Consider the following 7658-nt stretch of genomic DNA (forward strand, 5'->3'; position numbering starts at 1 on the left):
TAACGACCTGGAAGGACTATTTCAAGGGCTAAATAAGATCAAGTATATGAGTGTATTTTATCAGCCATGAAGCACTGTGCAAATGTTAGCTATTAATATTTCTGATGCCAGGGGAATCACAGAACTTGCCAGTAGCACAACTAAATAAAAAAAAAGGACTCTCCTCATACATACGTATCCCCACGTTACACACCCAAGAGAATTCATAGAAGGCACGTGGTCGACCTCTGCCGCTACTCCCAGGCTTAGTCATACCTGCCCAAAATAAATGCAACAACCACTTCAACTATTGGCTTCTACCTTTCTGGATAACCTTGAGAAGGCACTTCACTTCTGTCTCCAGGCTTCCATTTCCTGTCCTGGAAGATGAGGGAGAGGGAGCTAAGCTGGGCGATCCTCAAGGTCTGGTGTTGTGGGATTCTCTGGGTGGGGCCCCTCAGGGAGAAATAAGCACCTGACGTCACCAGGCTGAGCCAGGGAACACAGGGGAAAACACTGAATGCTGGCAGATGGCTTTAGGAAGAGAGAGAAGCCGGGGCGCCCAGAAGAAACACAGGTGGCATGAATTCTAATTCCAATACCCTTGACTTAAGGGAGTCAGAGATGGTGCCCTTGCCAAGTCTCCATTTCTCTGACAGTACTGGGGACATCATAATAACTACAACTGATTAGTTGCTGACCAGATGCCAGAAACTTGCCCACGTGTCATCTCATTTAATCTCCCACAAGGGAGGTGTTAAATATCCCCCTGTTACCAATGAAGCAATTAGACTTCAGAGAGGGTACACCAACTAACATGAGATCTTCGAACTAAAAAGTTACAGAGCTAGAAGTCAGGTCTCGTTGTCTGCAAAGCCCATGAAATTCTGCATTAGGGTATACAGACCCCTTTAGAAAGGTGCCATCCATCAGCAGCTTGCCTAATAAACACATTTATTGGAAGCCATGGAAAATATAATATGCCCCCTGGACCCTCCTCAGCTTCCCTGCCATCTCCCTTTGCCCAGATTCCTGCAGACACAGGAGGCTTGGAATCCTGTATAAACATTCCTGCCCCAGCAACAAGCTAGCCTCAAGCAAGAGGAATCTAGCTGATGAGACACTCCTCCCCCCATGCACCCCACTCCTACTCCCACCAAGCTTGGACCACAGCTCCCCACAGAGCAGCTCTGGCCTCTTGTGGGATGCTGGTGTATTGGCTGTTGCCATGGTGATAGAGGAACATTTCTGTCATGCACGCAGGAGCAGCACAGAGTGGGTTTCCCTGCCTGGGAAGCTCAGAGGATTCATCAGAGGTTGCTTTTTAGCAGCATTTGCACACCACTGCCCAGATAAGTAAAAGAGCATCCCTTCCACTTAGCATTTAATCCCACCGCAGGGAAGGAGCTGAGCTTTCTGTACCAAGTCGGTGCAGAAGGCAACCCCTTCCTTCTACCTCTGGTACAGTTCCTCTTCAGGGAGGTGCCTTCCAGGTGGTAGGAAGAGATATTTACAAGATGCCAGTAAATGAGCTGTTTACAGAAACAGTGGGCAGCCCTTGACTCCCCAACCTGCTCGACCACGCCCAGACTGTGGATCAATTAGATCTTTAGTGTCAGACCCATGCAGGTTTATCCTCTGCCTCAGCCACCTATTAGCAAGGCAGCCTCATACAGTTTCTTTAATGAGACTCAGTTTATTTATCTGTAAAGTGGGGTTAATCATTCTTTGCAGAGTCATTGAAGAATATCGAGATCATGTAAAAATACTGCCCAGTACAGTGTCTGGCACATGGTAAGTGCATATTCATGATAGCAGTTATTTTTTCAAAAGAAATATAATGAAACTTATGTTCTGATTTGGAGACAGACTAATATTTGAATCCCTGGCTCACCACTTAATAGCTCAAGAGCTATGTAATATTCTGCAGTCAATTTTTTTTTGAGTCTCCCATTTCCTGAAGAGGTCAGGATGAGATTCATAGACTCAGACTCCATGTGAAGATTTTATTTAGAAGGTATGGTTATAATATCTCTGCTGAGAACCTGAGGATCTGGGCTAAAAAGAAAAAGACATCTTCTCTTTTGGTGAAATGGCATGAGGCATTGATGGCATTACTCCTTAACGTAAATATCCAGACACTGAGAAGAACCTTTCCCACCTCCAACACATTGTATGAGTTCCTGCATGGCTGTCCCCCAGGGAAAGGTTCCTCGGTGGCAGGGCCAGCTCGGAGCAGATGGCCCCATTTCTTCTTCTCTTGAAAACAGCCAGCTCCAGGGACTGGAGAAAAAGAGAGTCATAGTTCAAGGTCAAACACTTGACTGTCATTTTAATGAGTGTGATTCAGCCTGAAAGTCCATCAGTACTCTCTCTCCATCCCCTCCCCTTCACCCTGCACATCTGCAGGACTCTGCCAGCACTAGAGGCCCTCTCGAGGGCTGAAGACACCTGGCTGGCTTGCCTGTCTCCTGTTCCTGATCAGGAGTGGGTCAGTATTCCTATTTCTTGGTTTTTATCTTCTCCCTACACTGCCACTGTCAAGAGAATGTCTTTTCTCATCTCCAAAAGAGCATCTGGTCCATTTGAAGCAGACTAGCAGTAGGCTCTCTGCCAGCACCCTCATTTCTTGGAAGATGGAAGGCATCCCCCATCCAATTATCTAAAAGTCCCCTTGCCTGGTGATTCAGCCAACCCCTCCAACAAGAGCCAGCCCTGGGTGTCCTAAAGTCACCTTGAACAGATTGATTGTAATTCAATGCTTCACACGTTGCTTTGAATTCTTACAGCAACTCTACAAGGTAGGAATCACATGCTTGTTTAAACAAATGAGGAAACAGGCTCAGAGAGGGGAAGGGACTTCCCCAAGGTCATACAGCCTGTCACAGAAGAGCTGAGATGCAAACTCTAATTTCCAGCTCTAGGAGGAAGTGTTGAACACTCACTTGCCACTTGCTTTTCTTACAAGCCATAGTGAATGCTTTGGAAAGTGCTAGAGTTTAGAGAGCGTGGCAGCTGAGGGTTCCAGAAAATCAGCCCCCGTGTCATCCCTAGTGTGCCCCCAAGCCTTTGCTCAAGCTTTTCTCTCTGCTTGGGATACCCTTCCCCATGCCTTGTAGCGTGGCATGGTGGAGCAACCACAGGCTTTGCAATAGACAGAGCTCTTTTGGAATCCTGTCTGTACCACTTGCAGCTTTATGATCTCAGACAATTTATCCAATCTCTCTGAGGTTTTCTTCCTCTGTAAAGCAGGGCTGTCTACCTCATAGTATTGTCATGAGGATTCTCGCAGAAAGGGCCTGCCTAGCATGGTACCCAACAGTTAGCAGGTGCTAGTGACTATAACCAGCCCTTCCCAATGAGCTCAGGCACCTCCATCTCTGTGAAGCCCTCCCTGACTGCAACTCCTGTCTCCATGCCCTAACATTCATTCATGTTTTTCTTCTTTCTTCATTCAACAAATATTTGAAATACATAAATAACTCAATCATAGTACTCAGCACACCATACTGTAATTATCGGGTCATCATGCTCTGTTTCCCTCATTAGACTGGGATCTTTCTGAGGGCAAGGCTTTCAACTGAGTCATTTCTGAATCCTGAATGCCTAGGCCAGGGCCTGGCAGGAGAAAGGAAGGGGAAAAGAAAGAAAAAGGAAAGAATAAAAGGAAAGACAGAAGGAAAAGGAAACAAGGCACAGGACTGCTTATGACAACCTGCTCCCCCAAAACGCCTCGTCTCTGTATCCAGGCAGACAGGAAAGGCACCTGGTCCCCCCCCAGCCTCCTCTGAGAACGCATCCCGATTCCTCCATTGACAGGAGCCAACAACTAGATGAGAATATCAAGGACCGCCAGAGTAGGAGGCCTCCAATGAGCCTCGCATTGAGAGTGGAGCCGGTGGGAACGCGCAGCTGCAGAAAGGAAAATTCCGTCTGTGCCGCCGCTGGGGACAGACTGCCATCCCAGGCCTGGTAACGGCGCGTGCGGGCTGCGAGCCGCGCCCCGCGCCCCGCCCACCTCCGGCCCCGGCAGCTGCAGCCCTGGCGCCCGCTCAGCCCGGCGGGCGGGGGAGACATCTACCGTCTCAGCCGGAAGGCTGGAGGCTCGCCCGTGTCGGCTGGCGCGAGTGGAGTGTGCTGAGCCCCAGAGCGGGAGCTGGGAGCCCCAACCCTTGGGCAAAAGCATCAGGGAGGGGAGAGGAGAGGAGAGGAGAGGAGAGGAGGGTCTTCTTCCTCCCTGCTCCCCAGACAGTCTCCCTGCCCACCACCAGATGGGCAGGGGGGACTTCTAAAAAATTCCATTCTAATCCCACCCCCCTTTCTCCGCAAAGGGTCAAGCCACTTGGTATCCGTGATTCTCCACACCACCTGACTGGCTCATCTCCTGGTCTTCCTTGAATGGCTCTGCAGCCATATTCAACTTCTTTCTGGTCCTCAAACAAGGCATGCTCTGTCATACCTCTGGGCCTTTCTGATGCTGTTTCCTCTTCCAGGAATGCCCTCTGCCCATGCTTCGCTGTGTGGGGTCAGTTTCCCAGAGGCAGACCCTGAGACTAGGATTTGAGCACAAACAGTTTGCTTAAGAGGTGACCTAGGAAGCACCATTGGGGACATAGACGAGCGGGACCAGGGAGGGAAGGAAGCCAGGAAAATGTGCATTAGGGAGCAAGTTATCCCTTTGAGCAGCTGGGGCCCAATCCCACGGAGCAACGCTGGTAGATATTGTAGAACACATCTCGGAGCTGTCCCACTCAATGGGTGAGAAACTAGGGCATTTATCCACAAAATTCCATTCCAGATTGGTTGAGTACTGCTCCTGGGAGCATTAACTACCACCACCACCCCTCCCCCACGCCCTGGCATCCTGCCCTGTGCAAGAGCCAGGCCCATCCCACCAACAGTGCTAGCTCTCAAGTAGAGCCTTACAGGGCACTAGTACCGTCTGCTACTCTTGCCAAACTAGCTAAGTACTCCTTATCTTATAAGGCCTAGCTCAAAGGCCAATACCTCTAATCCCAAATAAATTCCACAGCCCCCTCCTCTGCGTTCCCATGGCATGTTGAACACAAGTCTATTGAATATTTGTCCTTATTCATTATAGTGATTTTCTGCCTATCTTCCCCACTGGATGGCAGGCTCCTCTAGGGCAGGATTTGTGACTTTATTCATTTCTGTGTCCTCAACGCCCAGCACAAGATGGCACATAGATAATAGGTGCTCATTAAATATTAGTGATGGTCAAGAATGCTAATGAATATTGACGAGTTCCAATACCAGCACAAGATTCAGTTACTCTGGGAGGATGCCTGACACCCTATCACCTTTTGTGATTTGAGAAAAAAATAGTCTCATCTTAAAAAGTATAATAACTGAATGCTGCCTCAGTTTCCTCAAGTTGATCAACTGTCAGGACACCAAAGATAAGTCTATCCAAAGAGTCTCAGACTGAAGCAACATAAGCTTTACTTTGCCATCTTCTGCCCTGGTGTAGACGGACACTTCACAGAGGATAAAAAGGCATTGGATTCATACAGATTTGTAGTTGTTTATGACATGCATAACATCATCAACCTATTTTAGTATACATCGCACCCATCCTAGAGGTGCTTAGCTGTATGGATACAGCATTCCTCCTGCCAGAACCCTCAGACTCTATCTTTATCCCAAGGGGCCTGGGTCTTGCCTGCAGGCTGATGGCAGGAACTAGAACACAAGTCAAGTCAGATGTGAAGTTTCCCAAGACAACTTGAGGCAATACTGCCAGAGTGGAGTACTGTTGTCAGTTATTCCAACAATGTTGGAATATTGTTGGAAGTATTGTTGTTACAATTGTTGCCAAAACAATATCCAGTTAGGAAATATGAGGGAAGGGAAAAAATATTTATAATAGCAATAAAAAAGATACATTATCCATCAGTAAACCTAACAAGATGTATGCAAATTCTATTTGAAAAAAAATTAACATTACTGAGGGACATCAAAGAACACTTAAAAAATGAAAGGTATATCTTTTTCTTGGGTAGGAAGACTCAACTCCTAAAGATGTCATTTCTCCCTAAATTAATCTGTAAATCTAATGCAATTCCAATAGAAAAAATACCAACAGATTTTGGGGTGGCAGGGGTGGGGAGGGAACTAGACAAATGGATTCTGAAATTCACATGGAAAAATAAACAATCAGGAATAGCTAGGTGAATTCTGAAAAGGAAGAGCAGAAAGAGAGGGACTGACTCTCCCAGATATTAAAACATGGTATTAAGCTGCAGTAATTTAAACAGTGTGGTACTTGGGCATGGAGAGACAAATAGATCAATAACATAAAGCTCAGAAATAAACCTAAATATGTCGAGAGATCTAGTATAGAATAAATGTGGCATTTCAAATCAGTGAGGAACAAGATTATTCAATAAATATTGTTGGAATGACTGGTTTGCTATTATGGGAAAAACTTAAATTGGATCCATATCTCACTCATTACAGCAAAAAATTTACAGCAAAAACCCATAACAGTAATAGAAGAAAAAGTAGGGAACATTGTTTTATAAACTTGGGGTAATTAATAGCTGTCTAAGAATGACATACCCCACTCATAAAATATAAAAATTGACAAATTCGACTGCCATAATGTTTCTCCGTAGAAAAAACCTTTGCATTTTCAAAAGGCAAAAGACAAACTGGGAAAAATATTGGCAATTCATACCACAGGCATAGGACTAATTCCCTTAATATATTAAAAGCTTCTATGTATCAATAAGGAAAAAAAATCCAATAATTCTATAGCAAAATAGATAATAGACATGAAAGAAAGAAAATACAAATGACTTCTGAACTTCATCATAATAAGAGACTCGGTAACAGGGAAATACCTGGATGCTCTTTTGTATCTCTAAATTTTGTACCATTTGGCTATATTACCCAGTTTTGTTTGTTTTTTTTAAAGCACCCAAGCTCAAAAAAAAAAAAAAGAAAAGAACAAACAAAAATTATTTTAAAATAATAGTAACATTCTGGGTACTAGCTGAAAGGACCACTGTGGACATCAAAGTCATACGTGGGAAAACAAGTAATAACGTTGATAACTGAGGACTTTAAAATTAGAAGCAAGGGTGGGGGAGTATAGTGGGATGATCAATCACACAGGCTTTGGTGTTCAAGTTCCAGATCTGTTTTGTCCTAGCTGTGTGACTTTGGCAATTAACTTCATTCTATGACCATCAATTTTCTCATCTGTGAAATGGGAACAATCGTAGATTTTCTGAGATTCAAAGAGGATATGCACAAAAAGTGCTTAGGGCAATGTCTGATATACAGTAAATGCATGAAGGGCACCTTGCGTGTACTAGAAGAGAGTGGGTGTCACAGCTTAGTGGCTGAGCGGGATAGGTACAGAGTCCTAGATCTCTGACTCCCTCAACTTGTCCCCTGTCAGACTATGTTTGTACTCCACCGACAGTCACAAAGTCACCTCCTTTGATCTCAGAAGATCCATGAGAAACAGATACCCCATATCCTCTTCTGTAGTTATTTCCTTTATTTCCCAAAGCCTCTGATACCCAAGAATTACAGATTTCTGTTGACATACACAGGGCTCTCCGGCCCTGAGTTCTCCTGGAAAATTCTATTAAGGCTCCAGATGTACTAATCTATAATTGTGGCTCAATTCAGCTCGTGGTAAGATT

This window comes from Balaenoptera acutorostrata, chromosome 10 (genome assembly GCF_949987535.1).
Source record: "Balaenoptera acutorostrata chromosome 10, mBalAcu1.1, whole genome shotgun sequence".
In the NCBI taxonomy this organism is placed as follows: Eukaryota; Metazoa; Chordata; class Mammalia; order Artiodactyla; family Balaenopteridae; genus Balaenoptera; species Balaenoptera acutorostrata.